The sequence below is a fragment of the Monodon monoceros genome, unplaced genomic scaffold, assembly GCF_005190385.1.
Source record: "Monodon monoceros isolate NGI ecotype Baffin Bay Population unplaced genomic scaffold, NGI_Narwhal_1 Super_Scaffold_21, whole genome shotgun sequence".
In the NCBI taxonomy this organism is placed as follows: domain Eukaryota; kingdom Metazoa; phylum Chordata; class Mammalia; order Artiodactyla; family Monodontidae; genus Monodon; species Monodon monoceros.
In genome coordinates, this window is record NW_021703778.1 from 65,512,078 (window position 1) to 65,535,558 (window position 23,481).

The following is a 23,481-nucleotide window of genomic DNA, read 5'->3' on the forward strand; positions in this document are numbered from 1 at the left end:
AAAAAAAAAAAAAAAAAAAAAAAAAAGTTGTAAAATATACGTAACATTTAAATGTACAGTTCAGCGGCAGCAAGTACGTTCACGTAGTCACACAACCATCACCGCTATCCATCTCCAGAACTTTTTCATCAAACTGGAACTCCGTACCCATTAAACAGTAACTCCTTCTCCGCCCCTCCCCTTAGCCCCTGGCAACCACCATTCTACTTCCTGTCTCTACGGATCTATGTACCTCATAAGTACAATTATAAAATGTTTGTCGTTTTGTGTCTGGCTTGTGTGTTTTAAGCTCCCATTTTTCTATGTTGATACTTTCAGTAAGTCCTGTCAGTAGAGGAGAATGGTCTTGATTTGTTTCTCCTGTAGAGACTGTCTCCCCGCCCGTACCCCCCGGCTTTTCCTTGTTGTCCAGAGTGGCAAGGCCAGTGTACCGCTTCAGCTAATCCTCTGCGTGGAATGAGCCGACAGCTGGGGGCTCTCAAAGTTTGCTTCCAGCTGTTCTCAGGCTTCAGCGTTTTCTCTAGAATGTTGAACTAGGGTTGCCAGGTATAATACAGGCTGCCAAGTTGAATTTCTGTCTCAGATAAACAGTGAATAATTTTATTAGTAGTCTGTCATGAATGTTGCACGGGACATACTTGTATTAAGGAATTATTTGTGGTTTCCTTGCAATTCACATTTAACCAAGTATCCTGTATTTTTGTTAGCCAAATCTGGGCAACCCAGCGGTGAACATAAAGTGGTTCTTGGGTAAAAGGCCAGATAGTTGGGTAGGAAGATCTCAGGAGATGGGCCGATTTGATGGGAGGGCAGAGGTGATTTGGCATTGGCAACTTACTTTTGATAGAATATTAGAAACTTGAATCCTCAAAGTAGGATTTTTATAGTAATAGCATAGGCTGCTGTCTATTCTGTCTGTAGGTAAAGAGGCAGAAAGTACCTGTTGCTGATCAAAATACGACCTCTGCATGGCAGGTGCCAAAAGTAGGGGCTCTTATCTGTGTTGTTTATTATTCCTGTACAGGTATTAGGATACCTGACAGTTTGCAGGGATCCAGGGAGAGTGTGTCTGAGGGATTCTCCAGGGCCTGCTGCGTGCCTGTCCTGGGCTGTGGTTTCCCTTGCTGACGGATGGAGCCAGCTGTGGAGAGGTGGTTTTATATAGTGTGAAAAATGGAAACTTGACTCTAGGTTCCCCTCTTGTCCCTTCCTGTCTAACAGTCAACTGTCCTCAGGTTGCTTCTCTTTGGCGGTACTTGGAGTCGGCCTTCTATGTAAGAATTCAACAAAAATGCCACTGATGCTGACTGCTCTAAGTCAGGCTGGCACTGAATCCTTCTTTCTCCGTGTTTTCTGTGTGGCTGTTTGCACTTATCCCCTCTCTCTGGGATTTAGATTCCTGGGGCTGGTTTGCTTTCTCGCTGGCATTTTGGCGGACAGAAAATAATAGTTTTCAGGGTCTACAAACAGCCCGTCCTGAGCTGCTGGTGGGTAGGTGGAGAAAATCAGTGTTTGGTGCTATTCTCCACGGGGCCAGGCCCTCCCACAGGTGTGATCACAGGCCTGATGGGTGAGCTGAGGGCGCTGCCTGCTGAAGAGGCCTCCTGAGACTTCCAGGACATGGGGTACGTGATAACTTTGTTCACGGCAAAGGCATATGCGCTTTATTTTGGGGTTTCGAAACCCTAGTAATTTGTGGCTCATTTTCGCCTTTTTATTTCCTGAGGGGCTACGCCATAGTCGATGACTCTACTGTGATTGTAGTCCGGATGTTTCCTTTCCACTGATGTCAGTTTATAGAGCAGTCCTCAAGCAAATGTTGGTGCCCAAGGGAGGCCTCCGGGATCCCAAGAGTGGGCTTCAACTGCTGCCCTCACACATGGGGGAGACCAGGCCTTGACATTTTCTTTTTTTAAATGCTTCTACTTTTAAATGTTTTATTTTATTTATTTATTTTTGGCTGTGTTGGGTCTTCGTTGCTGTGCATGGGTTTTCTCTCGTTTTGGCGAGTGAGGGCTACTCTTCGTTGCAGTGCGCAGGTTTCTCATTGCAGTGGCTTGTCTTGTTGCAGAGCACGGGCTCTAGGTGCGCGGGCTTCAGTAGTTGTGGCACGTGGGCTCAGTAGTTGTGGCTCACAGGCTGTAGAGCGTAGGCTCAGTAGTTTGGTGCATGGGCTTAGTTGTTCCGTGGCATGTGGGATCTTCCCGGACCAGGGCTCGAACCCGTGTCCCCTGCACTGGCAGGCGGATTCTTAACCACTGTGCCACCAGGGAAGTCCTGTGTTGACGTTTTTTTCATGTGCTGTACTTGCAGCTTCTAGGCTTATTGGAGGAGTGTGGTTACCTGGGGTTATAGTGGCACCTGGAGGGGGTGCTTGTCTCCTGCAGGGCTGCTGGTTCTCTGGCCAGGAGCCTGGGTGGGAACTTGGGGACCCCAGGTGGGGATACCTTCATGGGGTGTGGGATCATTTTTAGGTTTGGTGGTTAGGGTTGGGGCCCCTGGCAGCTCAGGGCAAGTGCTTCAAATGCTGGGTGCTGTATCTGGCCCACTGGCTCCTCCTGGCTCGCTTCCGTGGGACCTCATCTTGACTGGGAGGGCAGGGCTTGGGCAGGAAAGGGGTTTTGTTCTGAGCATTTAAGTCCAGGTCTTTAGTTTAGCTCAGACTCTGGAAGCCTGGCTTCCTTTATTTCAGCGCTTCAGAGAAAGAATGACCCGGGGTAGCCTAGTAAGGACTGAACTCCTTGGGATAAAGGTTTGAAGAGATGCTTCCAGAGCATTCTTCCCAAGGCCCTGGCTTCCTCTGACCATGTGGGATGGGGTGGGGGGCTTGGGAAAGAGAAGAGAGAAACTCTAGCATCTTGTCTTCTCTCCTTCCACCCCCCACGCCCCCCTTAGATTCACTGCCCGCTTCTGTTCTTCCAGAGGGGCTGACAGAATCAAACATGCTGGGGAAATATTTGACATCAGAACGGTGTGTGAGCAGTTATGTCTGTTATTAAGCACAAAGAATCGATCGAAGGAGGGAGAAAAAGAACTGGTTTTAAAGAAAACAGTCTTATTTACTATTCTTTTTGGAGGGTCTCTCATGGGCAAAGGATTATGGCACCTGCTGAGAGAAATATGGAAGCAGTGAGACCTTGACTCTGCCTTCAGGAGTTTGTGATGAGAGAGGGACACACAGTCACTGCCATTTGTAGATCAGGAGAGTGGTACCCAACAGGGAGTGGAAGCGATGGGGGGTTGGGGGAGCTTAGAAGGGTTCCTGGGGGTGCAGCCTCAGCTGAGCCTTGGAAGTTCTAGAAGGTGTTGGAAAGCAGATGGGAGGGCCTCCTGGATGGGAGGGATGGAAGGAACTAAGGGATAGCACAAAGGTTGTTAAAAGGCTGGAGCTGGGCTTCCCTGGTGACGCAGTGGTTGAGAGTCCGCCTGCCGATGCAGGGGACACGGGTTCGTGCCCCGGTCCGGGAAGATCCCACATGCCGCGGGGCGGCTGGGCCCGTGAGCCATGGCCGCTGGGCCTGCGCGTCCGGAGCCTGTGCTCCGCAACGGGAGAGGCCACAACAGTGAGAGGCCCGCGTACTGCAAAAAAAAAAAAAAAAAGGCTGGAGCTGTAAACTGATGGGGTGTGATTATTTTTCTTTTCACCATTAGCATAGTGTCAAGTTAGATGTCAGTTGGAAAACTTTAGAAAAGAATAATCTATACCTCTTGCCCCTGCTCCTCAACTTCCGCAGCTACCACTGAGCAGAACACCGTTCTGCAAGACCTCCGCCAACCCTTTGGGGACCAATTCTCACATCCTGTGCCACCCTTCACATTTTGTTGTTTATTCTCCTTCTGTCTTAACACCCTCTCTCTCTTTCCTCTCTGGACACCACCTTTTCCTTCTGGGCCATCACTCCTGTTTCCTATGTGTATGTGTATCTCCATCCCTGGGCTTCTATCCTCCCAGCTCAGTCCCTTCCCCCGACCTGCTCCCCGTGCCGAGGGTTTGATCTCTCACCCAATCCAGTGTCCTGGCTGGCTTTCTGCTCTTTGGCAAGCTCCCTTATCTGTGCCAGTGCAGCCAGCCCAGCTCCTGGGGGGGTAGGATTCTGCAATTGTGAACCCCTGAAAGCCCCCAAACTGAAGGTCATTCCACAGACATGTACTAAGCATCCTCTGGATGCCAGGTGCAGGGAGACAGTAACCACCTAGGGTCATCCGGTCAATACCTGCTTCCCCTCCAGTCTTTTGTTTACAAGGGCTTCATTTCTTAAAGGCTCTGAGTGAGATTTAAATATGTAAGAAGGCTGAAACCTGACTTGTCTTTATCTATAACTTCAAACTATTTATGTCCCCGAGTCTCATACTTCTGAGCCATTTGACAAGAGGTGAAGAGCATCTCGTCAGATTTCTAGAGTGGTGGTGGCGGCAGTGGCTCTGCTGTGGGGGGATCCTCCCCGTGGTTTAGAAGGCAGGGTCTTGTGTGTCCTCTGGGTCTGCGTCTCGCACAGGCGACTTTGAATCTGACACCCCTGTCACACAGCCAGTGCCTGGAAACCCTGAAACTATTCCTGGTATTCATAATTCACATCAGGTCGGCTTAGGTGGTATTTATAGCACTCCCCGAGACAAGTCATTGCTAGAGGTGGGGGTAGCAACACTTATCAGGTGCAGTGGCTGGGGGGTGGTGGTGCTGAGTGCATGCTTTTTCAGGCTAATTTTAGATTCCCAGTGGTTGGGGATGGGTACGAGGGTTTATCACATAGCATGTTTTCAGAGGCTCTGATCTCCCTGGGAGACTGGAAGTACAGACACGTATGGCCATTTCTGTTCCTGGGGCTTGGCATTGCCCCAGGGTACTTACTGTCTGGAACAGGGTCTCACTGCCCAGGTTCTCCCTAGCTCTGTCCCCTTCTGCTGCCCTCTGGCAGGAAAGAAAGGCATCCTTGGCCTCCTAGCATTAGGCTATGGGATGGGGGTTCAGGCAGGACAGGATTTGACAATAGGACATCGTGCTTACGAACTCAGTTTTAAAACCTGTGAGTGTTTGACAGGCTGCTTAGGTTGCCCATGCGCTGCCTACCCTTAGTAAAGGGGGGGATCACGGTGGGGTTTCCAGGGGACTTTTTTTTTTTTTGCGGTACGTGGGCCTCTCACTGTTGTGGCCTCTCCCGTTGCAGAGCACAGGCTCCGGACGCGCTGGCTCAGCGGCCATGGCTCACGGGCCCAGCCGCTCCGCGGCATGTGGGATCTTCCCGGACCGCGGCACGAACCCGTGTCCCCTGTATCGGCAGGCGGACTCTCAACCACTGCACCACCAGGGAAGCCCCTCCAGGGGACTTTTGAGCTGCAAATTCTTTAAGGCAGGGGTGGATCACTGTGCAGGGGAGCTGGGCCCCATCTTACCTGGAGGTCCAGCCTTACTGGTAGACTAGCCTTTCCAAACGACCCGCTTCCTTGGGAGAGTTGGCCCTGCCCAGGGAGGGATCCCGCTGGACTGAGGGTTAGGGGATCTGGAGGGGCAGGAAGCTGGCTGGTGTGTGTTGGCCCTTTTGCCATCTCTAGCTGGTAAGGCCAGAACAAGCTTGAGGGACTCGACAAAGGGAAGGTGTGTGGGAACAGGCAAAGGTAAATGCTTGACTGCACCTTTTGTGGGGGCCAGTTACCAGGTGGAGGAGCCCTGGGTGGGTTGCAGGGAGGGTGGCCAAGTCCCACTGGGCCCCCTTCTCTGCTCGCCTTTAGCCCGTCTCTCATTTGTCACCTCCTGCTCTATCCACCCAGGACGGAGTCCCTGTTGTTCTGTGCTTTCACGTGGCCTGTCATGACTTGGGCTACCTGTCCTGGTGTAAAGAGCCGTCGTGGGGAGGTAGGTTTGCCAGACGACTGGTAACATGTTTCCTCAGATGATGGTGATGATACAGGTCAGACCCGCCGCTCCTCCCCGGCAGTTGTCCGGCCTTAGCTTCTGTTTCTCGGGCTTTGGAAACCTCACAGGAGGCAACAATGGGGTCTTTATTCCCGACAGCTCCCGGACCAGCTCTGTTGTGACTCTGCTGGCATCACCGCTGGGCGAGGGCTCCCGTGGGGATGGCGATGGGGGACAAAGCTTGCTCTTGTGCCCGGGTCTCCTTCCCCTTTCTTTCCGCGCCTCCCCTCATTTCTTAAGATGGGAATTAGAACTGGCAAGTTTGCAGTCCCTGTCACCTTGGGGCCCTGGGTCCTTCTGTGATTCTGATTTCTCCTGAGCTGGGCCTAATGAGAAATGGCACACAGATTCATTGTCAATAAAGAGCCGTGTCTGGCTGGTCCTGGGTCGTCTATACATTCCTGGAGCGTCTCACAAACCTCCAGGTCAGGGAGGGGTTCCACACGATGAAGAAAGGTGAGTTTGATGCAGGGTCAAGGGGTCCTGTCTCATGCCTGGACCTACTCAGCCAGGCGGTTTCTTACTGCCCCCCTCACCCACTTCAATTTCCTAGTGACAAGTGGACCTGGGCGGGGGCCGTGGTAGTGAAACCCCCATCCCAGGGGGTCAGCTCGTTCACATGGCACAGGTGCTACGTTTGGAAACCAGTGGGTCTGGTTTAAAAAAAAAAAAAAAAAAGTTAAAATGGAGATCAATTGATCAGTTCTTTCTACCTTTCCAGGGCAGACACACAGATAGGATGACAAATAGGAATGTACTTCATTCAAAAAGGGGAAGTATTTTATAAATCAGTAACTGTATACCTGTACACTATTCCTCAAGCCTGGAATATCTTGTGAGATTAAGTTTTGGCAGAGGGAAGTTTATTCGAGTTCAGGCGGGGGTGTGTGCGCGCATGTGTGGATGTGTATGGGTGAATGTGCACACATATGCCGGACAAGTAGAGTGTGAACTGTTTTGCAGGTTGGCAGGAGGATCACGATCCGACTAATATTTGTGGTTTGGGCCCTTGAATATGGAGACCTGTCACTGAGTGTGGGTTGAATCTCAGTAGATGTCCCGGGTGGGCTCAGTTCTCTCTTCTCCTCCCTCTGATCCTGTCCTAGCCGTGTGTCCTCCTGACCATAGTTGGCCTGGGTCCATTTAGCTGTTTCCCTCCTAAGCTTTGGACTGAGCCAGGAGGCGACTGCTTTGTTACTCATTGGCGTTTTTTTCCTGCCTGAGGGGAGTTTCCCTCGAACGATCAATTTTCATGAAACACTTTAAAAATAGGAAATTACTAGAAAGACAGCAGGTGACCCATGTTTGTTCTTCTGGTGTGACCCAGGGCCTCAGGTCATTGGGTTTTGAGCAGAGCTGTGGCCTCACGTGCCTGCCCACATGCTGTAACTGTCGGGGAATGTGTCTTAGTCCATTTGGGCTGCTCTAACAATACCACAGACTGGGTGGCTTATAAACAACAGAAATTTGTGTCACTGTTCTGGAGGCTGGGCAGTCTAAGATCAAGGCGCCAACAGATTGAGTGTCCGGTGAGAGCCGCTTCTTGGTTCATAGATAGATGGCTGTCTTCTTGCTGAGTCCTCATATGGTAGAAGGAGCTAGGGAGCTCTCTGGGGCCCCTTTTATAAGGGCGCTAATCCCATTCACAAGGGCTCCATCTTCATGACCTAACCACCTCCCAAATGCCCTACCTCCTGATACCGTCACACTGGGGGTTAGGATGAGAACATATGGATTTTGGGGAGGGACACAAACATAGTCTGTGACTTCCCTGGTGGTGCAGTGGTTAAGAATCCGCCTGCCAGTGCAGGGGACACAGGTTCAATCCCTGGTCTGGGAAGATCCCACATGCCATGGAGCAACTAAGCCTGTGGCACCACGACTACTTGAGCCTGCGCTCTGGAGCCTGCGAGCCACAACTACTGAAGCCCACGTGCTCTAGGGCCTGTGCTCCGCAACAAGAGAAGCCACTGCAATGAGAAGCCTGTGCATCATAGCAAAGAGTAGTCCCCACCCACCACAACTAGGGAGAAATCCGAGCGCAGCAATGAGGACCCAATGCAGCCAAAAAAAAAAAAAAAAAAAAAAAAATTCAGTCTGTGCAGGCGGTGATTCCTGTCACCTGTTTCCATCTAAAGTCACTAATTTTAGGAGCCAGTCTTGCATTTCTGGAACTACAAGGAGGGAGAATATTGTAGCAGGTAGCAGTGTGTCTGAGCCTCAGGAAGGCTTAGATGCATTCACACGGCACCTGGACAACGTGCCAGGTGTGTGTAGAGGGGGGCTGGTGTTGCATGCCCATAGCACCCCGTCTGAGAAAGGCTGGGTATAGGATGCTGGGCCTTGTGACAGAACAGTCTTTAGTTGGCTCTTTTAAGAAAAAAATCCCATGTTTATTTCAGATGTTATCTTGATGAAGTTTCGTTGAAATAGAACAGAGAAGTACACAAATCATAAATGTACAACTTGATGAATTTTCATAAACTGAGCACACCTGTGTAACCTGCATCCAGATCTGGAAAGAATGGAGCCAGAATCCCAGGTGCCCCTGACGGTGACTTCACCTCCTCCTTGTGGTCACTATGCCGACTTGACTTTTCCTGTCTTTGAACTTTCTATAAACGGAATCTGCAAGTGTGTCCTTGGTTTCTGGTTGCTCTTGTTCAGCGCGATGGTTGTGAGATGCTTCCACGCTGTCATGTGAGTTGCAGGCCTATCATTCCCAGTGTTGTCTAGTATTTATTCCTATTATTCATAGCGTCTATCCTTCTTTTCACGGACGTTTCGGTAGTTTCGAGATTCTGGCTCTTACAAACAAGCCGATGTGAATATTCTTGTACGTGCATTTTGACACGGATGGATTTCTTCTGAGGAGTGAGAGTTCAGATGTGGTTTTGATTTACGTTTCCCAGGGCGTTCAATCATGGAGTAAATTGTGCCTGGGAGTCCACTGTGGGCCAAGCTCTGCACCAGTCCTGGACCGACGGCTGGGGGCAAGAGGGAGAGCCGAGGGGTGGGAGGTAGTTATTTTGGATGAGTCTCTGGAGAGGTGACATTTAAGCTAAGGCTTGAGGGATGAAAGTTTGCCAGCCAGGTGAGCCACCTGGGCCAGGATCCTCCAGGCAGAGGGAAGAACACAAGCAAAAGCTCCGAAGGAGATTACTGCTGGCTCAAGAATGGCCTGGTTAGCACAGAGAAGTCCAAATGTTAGCTAGACCGTATCCAAGCTGATGAGGTAATGGCCTGGGACACTCTTTGTAGGAGGAGGGTTGGGTTTTTGGTTTCACAGAAGCCCCCAGGAGAGGGATGGGTGGCCTGCATCACCTGTCCACAGCTGGCCCTTGGCCTCAGTCTGAAAGGCCCGTGGGCAGTCCAGTTAAGGGAAGCCATGGAGTTGGCTGGTTACTCCATGAGTTGTTAGGGCCGTCTGTTTTGGAAACCAGCACTACCTGTTGGGTTCCTGGTGTTGAGCCAGTGACTCATCTTCCTGGACCCTCATGGTCCAGATTCCCAGCCTGGGAGTTTGCCAGGCATGGATGATAGAGGTATCACGTGTCGGGGATGCTGGGGAAGTCTGCTTAGCCACAGGGGACTTCTCTCTGTTTTTGGGAGAAGAGTGGGGTACTGCAGTAGGGTGAATAATGAGAGAGCCAGCCGCAGGAAATGGCCCTGAGCTGTGGGTGTGGCTCTCGCCAGCTGGTGCAAGGCCTCCTGTCCAGGTCCAGGATGATCAAATATGAAGCCAGCTTGGTACGAGGCCCTGGTGGGAATGGGGACCACATGGAGGCTGCAGGCTGGACAGCCTCCCCTGCTGATTGCTCTTTCCCTGTTGCATTGCCTTGTGTCTCATCTTTAATTAAAATGCCTTTGTTAAGAAATCTAGCTCTGGTGAAAAGCTATCCTGACCGCAGAGCAGCCCCCCACACAAGGAGGAGATTGTGGGAGGAGATGCGCAACAGCTTCAGACTCCCAAGAATTCCCTTTGTGTGTTGTTCAGTTCGGCTGATGGCTGCGACCACAAGAGCCCCGTGGTTCATTGGAGTATTTGTTCCCTTTCAGAACCAGGGGTGCTCTTGCCTTCCCCCCAGCCCCACGGCTCTGGTAACCCTTTTTTGAGCTTGTATTAATATTTTTCTAGTGTTTCTTTCCACCCTCCAATATTGTTACTGAGTAAAGAAGATAAAAGCGCCCCTTCTGCATTTAATAAACTACTTAAAACTGTCCTTCTTATGGAAGGAGGCTAAAGCCACCCACTGACATCCCCTTTTTCTGACCCCCTCCTCTGGTGGCGGAGGAATTGTGAGGTGCTCTCTGGTGCTCCCCCCCCGGATCTGTCCCTTCCATCCTTCCTTTCTTTAAAAAAAAAAAAAATCAAATTTCAGTTGTGTGTTTTGGATATGGATGCTGAGAACCAGGGTTATCAATTTACAGGTCCTGTGAGTAATAGCGGTCCCCCTCCTGGCTGGGGGGGTGGGGGGCTCTCATGGGTTTTCCCTGCCACTGGGCCCCGCTGCCTCCATCCTCCTCCAGCACCAGATCCTTCTCACTGTGGGCGTTCAATACTTAGTTGCTCAAGGAAAAATGCCTTCCACTTTCCTAATGGTTTTTTCTTTAGTTTTCATACAAACCTTTGTTTCTTTGATACTACTTTCCTTGTAAATGTGAAAATATATAGAAAGTAAGGTTTGATTCATGGGGAGTTTAGTCACCAGGAAGGTACTTTTTTTTTTTTTTTTAAGAAGATGTTGGGGGTAGGAGTTTATTAATTAATTTATTTTTGGCTGTGTTGGGTCTTTGTTTCTGTGCGAGGGCTTTCTCTAGTTGTGGCGAGCAGGGGCCACTCTTCATCGCGGTGCACGGGCCTCTCACTGTTGCGGACTCTCTTGTTGTGGAGCACAGGCTCCAGATGCGCAGGCTCAGTAGTTGCCCAGTTGCTCCGCGGCATGTGGGATCCTCCCAGACCAGGGCTCAAACCCGTGTCCCCTGCATTAGCAGGCAGATTCCCAACAACTGCGCCACCAGGGAAGTCCCGGAAGGTACTTTTTATCCTTGTTACTTTTTTGGTAATGTGATTTGACTGTATTTTAAGAGTTGTCTATATTTGACTATATTTTAAGAGTTGTCTGTATTTGACTGTATTTTAAGTTACACCTGGCTTGGAAGATGTAATTAGCTTCAAGTGTTCTTTACTCTACCTGGGAACCCAGATACTTTATTTGCAATTAAATAATTAGAAATTTGGTGTTTTGGAGGACCACTTGTATTCTTCTTAGCAGCCAAATATCAAGCATTCTTGGAAGCTCTGATGAAATGCTCATTTTAAATGCAAATTCTTTGCACAGTTAGAAAGAAGATGAAATGTTCTGGCTTCTAGCGCTTACTCTGCATTTTTGCCATTCCTTCTGGTGGCCGAGGGGAGGGCTCATGACTAAATCCTTCAGCATCTTTATTATGGTTTTGGATTTGTACTTGCTGAGGGGAAGCCTTGCCCCGAGACATTAACCCTCTGTTGCCATCTGTAGAGTTTTCACTAGTTTTTGTTTTTCCTCTTAAATGATATTTGGATTTCTTCTCGTTTGTTTTATGGGTGATAGATGTACTGGGAAACTTGTGGTGAGTGTTGGTTTGTTGGTTTTTTGAGGCAAATGAAATGTGTCAAAACCCTTCAGCTTTTTAGCCCGGGTGTGTGCTATTGCTTTTTAGTCTTAGAAGTTCCATGTCTCCTCTTTTCTCTTCTGGGTGTCTTCTCCCACTTTTCCCATTAATCCAGCTACTGTGTCCCAGCTTGGGATCTGGAGAATCCTTGGCTTTGAGCACAAAGGAATTTCTAAGGAGCATGATTGGACAAGTGGCTCACTCTTTTGCCCTCTTTGAGAGAGAGAGAGAGAGAGATGATGAGCTCATGGAGGCAGTTTAAGATGTTAATCCTCTCCCCTCAGTCAGACAAGTTATATTTGTTTTCCCGAAAGTGAGAATTTTACTTGTAAAACAACCCCTGTGTTCTAGTGGTTTTAGATACCATTGGATTGTGAATGGAGGGGCTCAGCCTCTTGGCTAAGCTGGTCTCTTTCATGGGAGTTGTGTATACAGCTGGAGCCACTAGAGATGGTCTTGGGAATAGGAAGGTGGTCACATGTTTTCTCTCTTCACAAAACAATGACTTAATACTGAGTCTGCCCCTTAAGCTGGGGTGGTGGGCTGGTTGATGGTTGCTAAGTATTATGAAAATGCAAAAAAACCTTTTAAATCATTGAATGCAGTTGCAGCCATGCTTTTAATTTTATGATAAAACTTTTTTCTCCCCTTTTGTGCTTAGGCATTTTTGCAAAGCAGAATATAAAACTCAAAATGAAGCTTACATGTCTGTCCTTAGTTTACTGACTGCGTAGAATGGTTTTATTTATTTAAAAACATTTTTTTTAATTTTTAAATTTATTTATGGCTGCGTTGGGTCTTTGTTGCTGCATGTGGGCTTTCTCTAGTTGCGGTGAACGGAGGCTACTCTTCGTTGTGGTGCGCGGGCTTCTCATTAAGGTGGCTTCTCTTGTTGCAGAGCACGGGGTCTAGGTGCGCGGGCTTCAGTAGTTGTGGTGCGTGGGCTCAGTAGTTGTGGCTCACGGGTTCTAGAGCACAGGCTCAGTAGTTGTGGTGCACGGGCCTGAGAGAAGCCTGGTGGGAAATACCCCTGATCAGGCGTGTTAGGGTGAGAGACAGTAGCTGTGGGCTTGGCGAGCTGCCATGCTGGAAGGCTCCTGAGTCCAGTGTTGAGGTTGCAAAGTCTCTGAAACAGGCCAACCTCTTTGTTTAGTGACAATGAGCCAGAAACCCAGAAATTCAGGTGCTATGTCCAGACCAAGCAGCCCACTGGGGAAGAAGCAGGACTCATGACTTCGCCCTAGTATTCTTCTGTATTTTAGGTACGTGTGCTCAACCTCGGCACCGTTCACAGTTTGGTTGGGTGATTCTTTGTGTGGGGGCTGTCCTGTGCATTATAGGGTTTTTAGTCCCATCCCTGGCCTCTACCCACTAGAGAGTAGTAGCACCACCCCCTCCCGCTTAAATTGTGACAGCCAAAAGTGTCACCAGATACCCCCAGATGTCCCCCTGAGGGGGTAAAATCGCTCCCTGTGGAGAACCATTGCTTTAGATGTATATGATGCTCCTGGAAATTCATAGATACAACTTTCATGTTGCCATGGCCCCTTTCCCCTTTTGCTTTGAAATGTGAAATACACAGCTAAAGTGTTTTCTCCAGCTCTGACAGTAGATAACACTGGCTCCAAGGCCATTTACAGGAAAGAGGTCAGCATGGTTCTGAAATGAACTGCATTGTGTTTGGGATGACACTTTTCCCTTGAGTAGATTTGATCTGGTTTTCATTGTAAATTTTTTTAAAAATTTATTTTAATTTATTTTTGGCTGCGTTGCGTCTTTGTTGCTGTGGGCGGGCTTTTCTCTGGTTGTGGTGAACGGGGGCTACTCTTTGTTGTAGTGCGCAGGCTTCTCATTGTGGTGGCTTCTCTTGTTGTGGAGCACGGGCTCTAGGCGCACAGGCTTCAGTAGTTGTGGCACGGGGGCTCAGTAGTTGTGGCTCGCGGGCTGTAGAGCGCAGGCTCAGTAGCTCAGTAGTTGTGGCGCAGGGGCTTCACTGCTCCGCAGCATGTGGGATCTTCCTGGACCAGGGCTCGAACCCGTGTCCCCTGCATTGGCAGGGGGATTCTTAACCACCGCGCCACCAGAGAAGCCCTCGTTTTAGATTTTGAACGCCAATGACTTGTCTTCACTAAGCAGCTTGTACTTTTAATTTTAGCCAATGGGTGTCAATGGGGACAACATGTCCTATGAGTGGGCGAGAAGTCAAAGTATGCCAAAGGCCAAGGAGGTTTTCACAATCTGAAACCCATGAAAAATCAGGCTTCCATTTTGTGAACCTTGGGGTAAGCTCAGAAGAGAACACTCACCAACTTAATTAAACCTGCCTGAATACAGAGCAGATGTATGGGCAGATTTTACGGTGGACCATGACCTTACGAGTTAAGGATCGGCTTTGGGTGGCTATGAATCGTTGGACGCAAAGGGATGAAGAGCCCCAGACCGAGAGGCTGGAGACCTGGGATCTGTACTTGGGGCTGCCCAGACTCTCTTCATCAGGTCCTCAGATATTCGGGCAGCAGTTTCCCCCTCATCTGCAAGAGGAAGGGCAGAGCCACGATTCGTGCTTCCTGGGCCACTGGGAAGTGCAGGGTGGTGAACTTAGCCTGGCTCTATGAAACCCCAGGATAAACCTAAGACTCTTACTGGAGCCTTAATTTTACTCGGGAATTTGGAAGACGAGGTATCTTCGCATGCACATACCGAATAAGTGGAAAATCTGTATGGTAAGCATCGAAGCTAGGATATAGAACTTGAACGAAATGGACACAATCTCATGCTTGCTGGGAATGGCTTCCCAGTGTTGGTGGCCCACCCTCCTCTGTCTGGTGGAATTCTGCCAGGAGAGTTTGATAAGCCATGGGCCCAGGAATCTCCATGGTTCCTTCTACATCTAAAATTTCTGGTTGGAATAAAAAAGATAGAACTTTGGTGTAGAATCTTGGGTAAGTTCATACTAATCACCAGAGAGGTCCTTGGGAAGAAAAGACAATAATAATAAAGGTGGTCTAGCCTTTAAGAATTCAGGTACTTCACATTTTCCTTCCTTCCTTTTTTGCTTTAAATGGGAAAGCTTTGGCTTCCATTCTGGAGTGTGAGCCTGTAACCCAAACTGTGAAAAGGATGGGTCTGGTGCTGTTGTGGGACCCTCAGAGTTTAACACTTAAGGGTTTAATTAATCTAAGAAATATGCCAGAGAAGATAGCGTGCTGTTTGAATTTCTTTGAAATGCCTCTACCTGAATGGTGACAAGGGAGTTGGCCTGTGGGTTCTAGGTAGAAATTAAAACTACTGACCTCCCCTCTCACAGCTGGGATTGACTTAGCTGGGTTAAGTTGGACTGTTAGGTCACTCAGTTCATTCAACTTTTGTTGCTGAAATTATTTAATGTTACACAGGAGTTATTCTTTTGTGTTGATGTTCATGACAGTCCTTTAAAAATGAACGTCAAAGGCTTCAGACGGGACCCACGTCCCCATGCTGTCTGTTTTCTGGAAAGGAAAAAGGCCACTGCAGGGCAGACAAGCAGGAGAACACCTATGAACAAAGCAGTTCTTGAGAAAAGCTTTGGCTCCTGTAACCCTTTGTCAACATTACCTTATGCGAGGCCACTTTACTATATGACGTAATAAGGATTAATTTGTAATGTTTTCATGAAAGCAGGAGTGGGTGGTAGTGGGTTTTTCTTTGTCTTTTCTTGGCATGTAATTGAAACACGGCTTGGACCAAATGAGAAACATTTGTGTTAGGTGGGGAAAAGATTCCAGAGGCTTCTCACCTGGGTCAAATACTGCTTCCTTTATTTGGAGCACGTAAGCAGACGTCTCATCTGAGACCAGCATTATGAACATTGCCATTGGGACTTCCCTGGTGGTGCAGTGGTTAAGAATCCGCCTGCCAATGCAGGGGACATGAGTTCGAGCCCTGGTCCGGGAAGATCCCACATGCTGCGGAGCAACTAAGCCAGTGAGCCACAACTACTGAAGCCCGCACGCCTAGAAGCCCGTGCTCTGCAGCAAGAGAAGCCACCGCGATGAGAAGCCCGTGCACCACAACGAAGAGTAGCCCCTGCTCGCTGCAACTAGAGAAAGCCCGTGCGCAGCAACGAAGACCCAATGCAGCCAAAAATAAATTAAAAAAAAAAAAGAACATTGCCATTTCTATCTGTTCACAAGCAAATGGATTTTCTGACCTAGGGAACTGTCTGAATTCTAGACCCACATAACACATTCAGTGAATCAGAAGAAAAAGTGTGTGGGTTGATCTGTCTCAAAAGAAATCTATGCCTTGAGAGTGAGTTTATAAATTCAGTTCCTTTAATAATGCTACTTATCGAGAAGATGTGTCCTTTGTAAAGAACAGTGGGCCTGTGCCTTTTGAAGTGGCAGGCTTTTTTGGTAGGTCCCAGAGGAACGAACACTTGAGTTTGCTGAGGAAGTCTAGTTGTTTGGCCCTTGGGAAATAGAACCTAAACTTATGGCCTAATGTGATTGAGTAGTTGAGTTACTGGAGTATGCCCAGACAACCCCCAAGATCCTCTTTCAGTCTATTTGTGTGCTTGGTTTGATTCTAGAATTGGCATCCTGAAACCCACAAGAATCCTTAACACTAAGGCATAGGCATTTCACAGATATCCAAGTCTTGACTGTTTGCCAGGAGTCTTCACTGTTGGCACCATCTTTATCTTTGTTCCCTACCTAGCATTCTCGCTTGCCAGGAACTCGGTCTAGGGAGTGTGAAAGGTACACAGAAGCTAACCCTCTGGTAATGAGGTGTCTCACAGCAGGACAACATCCTCTGGCATGTACAGGGAAGGAAAGACTAATTTTGATTGGGAGGCTCGGGGGTCGTCTTGGAGGCTTGGGGACATGTGATTGGGTTTTGGGGGGAGGTAGATTGATATCAGACGAGGGGGTTGGGCTTTCCTGGAAGGAGTGGCTTGGGGACAGACCCCAAAGTGGGTGAGTAGAAGACAGGATGTGTTGGGGTGAGGAGAATCTCAGACACCAGATGCACTCTCGGGACTGGTTTGTGGCTCCAGGGCTGGGGGTGTCTCTGGGCGGCAGCTGAGTCAGGGTGTCTGAGTGTGCAGGACCTCTTTCCAGGGTAAGAGATTTGAAGCGCATCCTGGAGTCAGTGCAGAACTTGAAGCGCAGCAGAGAAGGGAGAAAGGTGGAAAAGCAGCTCTGCAAGCAGGGCAGGAGGGTACGAGGAAGTGGACAATGAGAGCCTTCCAGTCTAGTTCTCTCTGCTGCTGTCAGACTGATTGATGGGGAAGCCGGGCTGCTCACGTGGGCTGGGCCTCTGGGAAGACTATCGAATATTTTTTCTTGTGTCTTTATTATAGTCCTGAGTTTTCAAACTCGAATGTGAAATGACTGAGTTATGCTGGACTCAGAGGGAACGGTCCACTCATACCCGTCCTCCTCCCCAAACTCTATTATTGTTTATCTTAGTTACCTACAAGAGGCCTCTCTAACACATCGTCTATTCTCCCTCTTCCCTCAGGTTCCTTACTATTAATCTACTGGGTGCCCTGTGCAAGGTGCTAGGGGTGCCAGCAGGAGAGGGCAGCCCATGCCCTCATGGAGCTCCAGGTTGAGACAGACCAGAGACGAGCTGATCTGGAACTCAATGCAAAGTGCAGGGGTGGGGTCCCTGCAGAGGGAACTGCAGGAGGGCTGTGAACGGGGCGCTGGTTGGGGGCTGTGCGCTGGAGAAGACCACCCAGCTGTGGATGGCGATGCCGGTTATGGCTGGTTTCAAAAAGAGTTCCTACCTTCACATGTGACCTCAAGTTTCTTCCAAACAGCATAGTCTCTAAGTATGGCAGACGTTTGGGGATGTTTTTTTGGTTGTTTTTTTTACTCTGTCCCAACCCTTACCCCAGCACCGCTTCAAAGCAGAACACAGGCTATCTTATTGTGTTGTGGAAGTTATTCAAGGGATCCTTAATCCTTATGTGTTACGTATTTGCTTATAGAATAAATTAACGATGCCTTGGAATTATTCTTTGGTGTTTTAAAATGCACGTAGGGGCTCTTGGGATGAATTAAAAATTGATTTAAGAGCACTTTATGTCTTGATATTTTCCTCTCTCCAAGGGAACCAGAAGGACAACTCTGGTGTATTTGGGGGTGGGGGGCGTCTGCAGAACTTTTCGACCTTAAAGGGTACCACCTCCTTCTCTTCCTCTCCCAGCACTTAGCACAGTGCCTTGGTGTGTAGTAAATCCAGAGCACGCTCACGCTTTTCATCCGTCCCTTTAGTCTGCATGCCAGTCCTTCCCCGGGCAGCAGGTGTGATAATGGGGGGGAGGCAGCAGGAGGCCTGCGAGTGTGGTCTTTTCCTGCTTGTGTTCTCCAAGGTGTGAGAGAATCGTGAGGACTGAAAGTGTAAGCCCACTCTAGGGCCCCAGAGATGCCGGCCTGTTATCGGAGGGTCCACTGTCATTCCTGGTCCAGGCCCTTGATTTAAAGGAACTAGCTGTTGGACGTAGTAACTAATGCCCCGTGGATAAGGTCTTGAGCCTCACCGAGCGCTCCAGCCCCCTCCTTGGCTAAAGAGCCCCCGTCTGCGGGTTGTCTGGGTTAAACATCAAAAAGCTACCTCTGGAATCTGTTTCCTGGCTCGTCCATCCTCCCATGGGTTCCCCTAGGGTGGAAACAGTGACTCTGTGAATGAGCACTTCAGGTTTAAGAAGGATCCCACTTAGGCACAGGCTCAGTGGGAAAGGGGCATGAGATCATTTTGTTCCCATTTTAGTTGCTGAAACCCTTTGTGTTTCTGGAATGGGCTGGCCTTTACTTTTCCTGAGCGCTGGGCGATAGTTTCCCTGTAAGCTATTGTTTTGAGTCTATAAAGAATGTTGGGCTTGCATGCATATGTGTCCTCGTGTGTATATTTACACACACACTTTTTAAATTGCAGACTTGAGCTAGGGGAGGAGCAGAAGAGACATAGCAAGAGATGAGAGACTACAGTATTTCCTTTCTTAGGCACATGCTACTGTGAGTCCGTCCTGCTCAGTGTATGGGTGCAGGCTCTCCCAAGCCGGGTTAAAACGTTGTTTGATGTCATGGTGTCAATGTTTGGCGGTTGTAAATAAAAAATGATAGCTTTGTCTGCTAGTAAGATTACCTCAGAAAAGGGTCTTTTTGGAATGGCATGCTCCTGCTCAAATTATTAGGCAAGGAGCATACTTTCCTTATATGGTCGAGATAGTATTGGTAAGTGTGTGGGAAGGGCTAGGAACCGAGATGCACTGCTCATGGCTCCATACACTGTCCACCTCTTTTTCTGGCCAGTGGATGTCTTGACCGCTCACTGAATGAGCAGAGTTCTCACAAGGAGGGTAGAGTAATGAGGCACCTGAAGGAGAAGATGTAAGGCACCCCGGCCTCTGTATTCAGCTGGGGAAGGAGGTGGCCAAACGTTCCTCTGAGTTCTGCACACGTGTCTGGGCTTCGCTTCTTTCTTAGCAGTTCAGGAAGACTTACTGAGATTGTTCACAGTAACAGAATGTGCCCCAGGAAATAGGCCTGCCAAGCATGGAAGAGGAAAGACCAATGAGTTCGCAGAAACACAACACCAGCTTTTCCCAGAGTGACGGGCAGCATCGGGGCTCAGCCCGGAACACAGGGCTGTCCCTGGGCGTGGACATTTTTTTTTTTAAAAACAAGATGTATTTATAGATAGTGCCCCAGGGGCCAGAGCTGGTAACTATTCCCTGACAGGCCCCACCCTCAGACAAGCACTGGGCTCGCTGCACAGTTTCACTGCTGTCTTGAGCTGGGTCTGAGATGACAAGTCCTGGAGGTCCTTGTCACTGACCTGAATCTCTCTGTAAGGAAGATTGCTTTACTCTGTGACATACATAGAGAAGAATATGTGAAATGTATGGGAATAGTTTGAACATCTGGGAAGCCAAAAACCAGGCTAAGAAATCAACATTATGAATATCTTAAATGTCTTAGACGCTCCACCTCGCCTCAGAGTTGTGATAAACATCTCAATTCTTCATTTTAACTGAGCGTTGGTACCTATGTTTGCGTTCCTAAACAACGCAGATGTTTGATATTGTTTTCGTTTTGAAAAGCTGAGTACCAAGCACAAACACGGCTTTGGGAAGGTCCCTGTTGAAACTGGTGAAGGCTCCCAGGCGCAGCCTAGGGCTCTAGAACAGTTATTAACATTGCTGGCTGCAGAGTCATACTCTCCACCATAAGAGCTACATGAAGCCAATTTTCTCGCTGGTCCTTGCCCTTGTGTATCTCTCTGTAAATGGCGTTGCCACTCACGACCCTCTTCACCAAGGGCTTGTAGAAAGTTCAGAGAGAAAGATAAAAAGGGACTCCTATTATATTAATTAAGCTGGGGTCCTTAACCAGAGGTACAGAGAGATTTCAGGGGACTCTGAACCCTCTGAAACTGAATCTATTATGTTCTTCTTCTGGGGGAGAGGGTCCATCATATTTCCAGAGGGGTTTATGGACCCTCCTTCCCTGTAAGAATAAGGAAAAATGTGGCCAATATGGTAGGTTGTGTTTTGTTGTTTATTTTTTATTTATTTATTTTTATTTTTTTAATTTTTTTTTTTTGGCAGTACATGGTCCTCTCACTGTTGTGGCCTCTCCCGTTGCGGGGCACAGGCTCCGGACGCGCAGGCTCAGCAGCCATGGCTCACGGGCCCAGCCGCTCCGCGGCATGTGGGATCTTCCCGGACAGGGGCACGAACCCGTGTCCCCTGCATCGGCAGGCGGACTCTCAACCACTGCGCCACCAGGGAAGCCCTTGTTGTTTATTTTTTAAAATGAATCCTGGGACCGTTGAATTCCTTGAAATGTGTGTGAGTCCACTTGTGTGCGAGCCTGCGCTGGCTTTTTACCTGTGAGCATGCCTGATTTTGGAAAGGGAAAGTTGTGCCCTGGACTGTCCAGGGCAGAATCCTTGACCATTCTGTGGGTGGCCTAGCAGGCTTTGCATTTTCTCTGAAATCTGCATCTTTTACTCTTGACCCAGAGTAACTGAAATGCTAAAAGGGGGGAAAAAACTGGAATGGTTGCTGTAGTTTCAAAACAAATGACCTCACTGCCTAAATTCCACTTCATGCAAAAGAAACCCTAACTTTCCCCCTTATAAATAATAATGGACCTTTGGGGAAACAGATACACATACCCATTTAGCGCGGGTGGGGGCAGATTTGTCACTGCTGAAGGAAACTCCCTGGAAACAGAATATGACTATTGTTACACCAACTTTGTAGTTACTTCCTAAGAGATGGCAATTTAAATTTATCATGACTGACAGTCACTTCTTCAAAGTAGGCGAGTAATTACGCTTTGTATAAGCTGACTTAATGGGAGGTACTTTCAGCTTGTTCCAGCAATGTAGGGGAATTTCAGAATTCTCTAGCTGAAGAGTTGAGTCTTATTTCATCTCTGCTCTTTCATGGATGAGTTGATGGAAGACGTGCAAGGTTAGGTGTGATCTGCCCAAGGTTGCGTTGATTTGTCAGGGTCACCTGGAACTAGAACCCCAGGGGAAGAGGTAACTATTTACATGATTATGGCTTAAATATATAATTAGATGATGATTCATTAAAAAAAAAATAACCAGAAGGGTCATTTTCTAAAGACTCAGCATTTTGATCATTCATTTCATTTTAACAAAATGACCAATGACAAGTCTTAGCCCCCCATATCTTTGAAATGTACCACTTCTTGTGGTCTCCAGGCATTTCCCTGGAGGGTCCTGGTCTCTTGGGTCTGTAAACCTGATGTATGGAGAAGGTGCTTTTGTTTTGGTTCTGTGCTGTTTATATCTCATAAATTCAGAATTTTTAGGTCTTGAGGTTTTCCTCCACAGTTTTTAGATTTTTCTTCTTGTACTCAAATCTGAACAGTCCTGAGGTTTTTCTTTCTCTCTTTTTCTTTTGTCTTTGAAGAAAACCAGGAGTTTCAGTTTGGCTCTTCAAAGTCCTTGGGGATTAAGGAGAGAGAACTAGGGGAACGATTAAGAGTTGTCTCTTCTCTGTTAAGAGCCAGAACGAATAAGAACAACATTTATTTAAAACTTGAGTTTCTTGAAGGAAGGTAATTTACAGGTAAACTTAAGCTCTTTATAGGCTTGATTCTGACATTCCCTTCCTGGACTCGCCATCACATGCTGCTGATTTTGGACAAGGCCTGTCTCTTCTGAGTCTTGGCTTTTCTCGTCTGTAAAGGGAGGGGTTGGGCCTGATTATCTCCAAGGGAGCTTTGCAGCCGTACGTCTGGACTCCACACTGGGGGATTTGCAGAGAGGCTGTTCTGGAGCTGCTGCTGGTGACATGGTGCTTCTCCCAACATTGTGGGCAGAAGAGTTGCCATCTGTGTCAATGCACAGTGCTCTGAGACCACTGGCTCCGCGTGGCGTTTTCCTTTTCTGCTCTCTTTAGAATCTGAAGCCCGTCGGTGTTATTCAACACTGGGACAGTGTTGCTTCCCCACTAACGTGGCCGCCTGTACTGACTCGTGTCATTTGTCTCTTTTTTTGCCAGCGTGCTGCTGCAGGGTAACATCTGGACTGGGCTCCCGGGCCCTTGGATGTTCGGCTGCCCGCAAGTTCCTGGATCGACTTGGCGAAAACGGTGAGTAATCTCCATGTTTCAACTTTGGAATCCGAGGGCTGGAGGGGTAGTGGCTAGGGAACAAAGTCTAGCTGATGGACCACCTCCCTCTGCAGACCTCCTCTGACACGCCCACCTTCAGGAGCCTTAGAGATGGCAGCTGTGACTCCAGACACAGCCTTTCTGCCCCAACGGTCATATGGTCGGGGGCCTTCTGAATCTGCCTCCTGAGAGCTGCTTTGTAGAGCCCAACTTACCAGTCTTGATTCTCTATCCCTGCTGGCCTACAGGCCAAGACTCTTTTTTTTTTTTGGCGGTACGCGGGCCTCTCACTGTTGTGGCCTCTCCCGTTGCGGAGCACAGGCTCCGGACGCGCAGGCTCAGCAGCCATGGCTCACGGGCCCAGCCGCTCCGCGGCATGTGGGATCTTCCCGGACCGGGGCATGAACCCGTGTCCCCTGCATCGGCAGGCGGACTCTCAACCACTGCACCACCAGGGAAGCCCCCGAGACTCTTTATGGTGGCAAGTGCAGGTGCTGATCCTTGCGGCTGACATCCTCTTCCCCAGGGCCTCCTCATCCATCACACCTGAGCCTCACACTGCCCCTGGTACGAACCCCTTTTATTATTTATTTATTTTTTTTGCTGCACCACATAGCTTGCGGGATCTTCCCCGACCAGGGATTGAACCTGGGCCACCACGGTGAAAGCCCGGAATCCTAACCACTAGGCTACCAGGGAAGTCTGCAAACCCCTTTTAGAGAGGCCTCCTCTGACCACCTCGTTATAGACTCCTTCCCCCCACCCCCAAGTGTTCTGTCTCTTCCTCTCTCAGGCCCTTGCTTGCACCTTTCTTTGCACTTAACACAGGATAGGCCTCTTCAGTCACTCGGTAGACCACCCATTCATCCGTTCATTCATTCAACAAATATTAACTACTGTGTGCCGGTGGCTAAGGCTGGCACAGTCTGTGCTCTCATGGAACTTCCATGAAGAAAGAAAAAGACCAAGTGAAAACCTAAGTAAATGATCCCAGTCCTGTCTGGGTAGACTGCTTTGTTCTAAATACTCTCAAGCACTGGCCCCTGGGGATCTAGTTAAACTGCAGACCCTGATGGGGTAGGTCTGGGTGGGGCCTGTGAGCCTGTGCTTCTGTCAAGGTCCAGGTGATGCCGAAGCTGCTGGTTTGTAGCTCACACTTGGAGAAGTAAGGTCTAAGGATCCTGATGCCCATGAGACTTGTCCTCGAGTGTGACTCTTGGCGAACTGCCTGAGGTGTGTGCCTGTAAAGCCCCCAGAGACCCGGCGG

At 48.8% G+C, this 23,481-nt stretch overlaps 1 protein-coding gene across 3 annotated transcripts in view; it reads left to right on the forward strand.

Moving 5' to 3' along the window:
- TLN2 (talin 2) overlaps positions 1–23,481 on the forward strand; it is a 443,808-nt gene that overhangs the window by 60,693 nt on the left and 359,634 nt on the right. For all 3 annotated transcript variants that reach the window (XM_029237651.1, XM_029237653.1, XM_029237652.1), the window contains exon 2: positions 22,104–22,193. The gene's annotated coding sequence lies outside the window, so the exon portion shown is untranslated. The remainder of the gene's footprint in view (positions 1–22,103; positions 22,194–23,481) is intronic.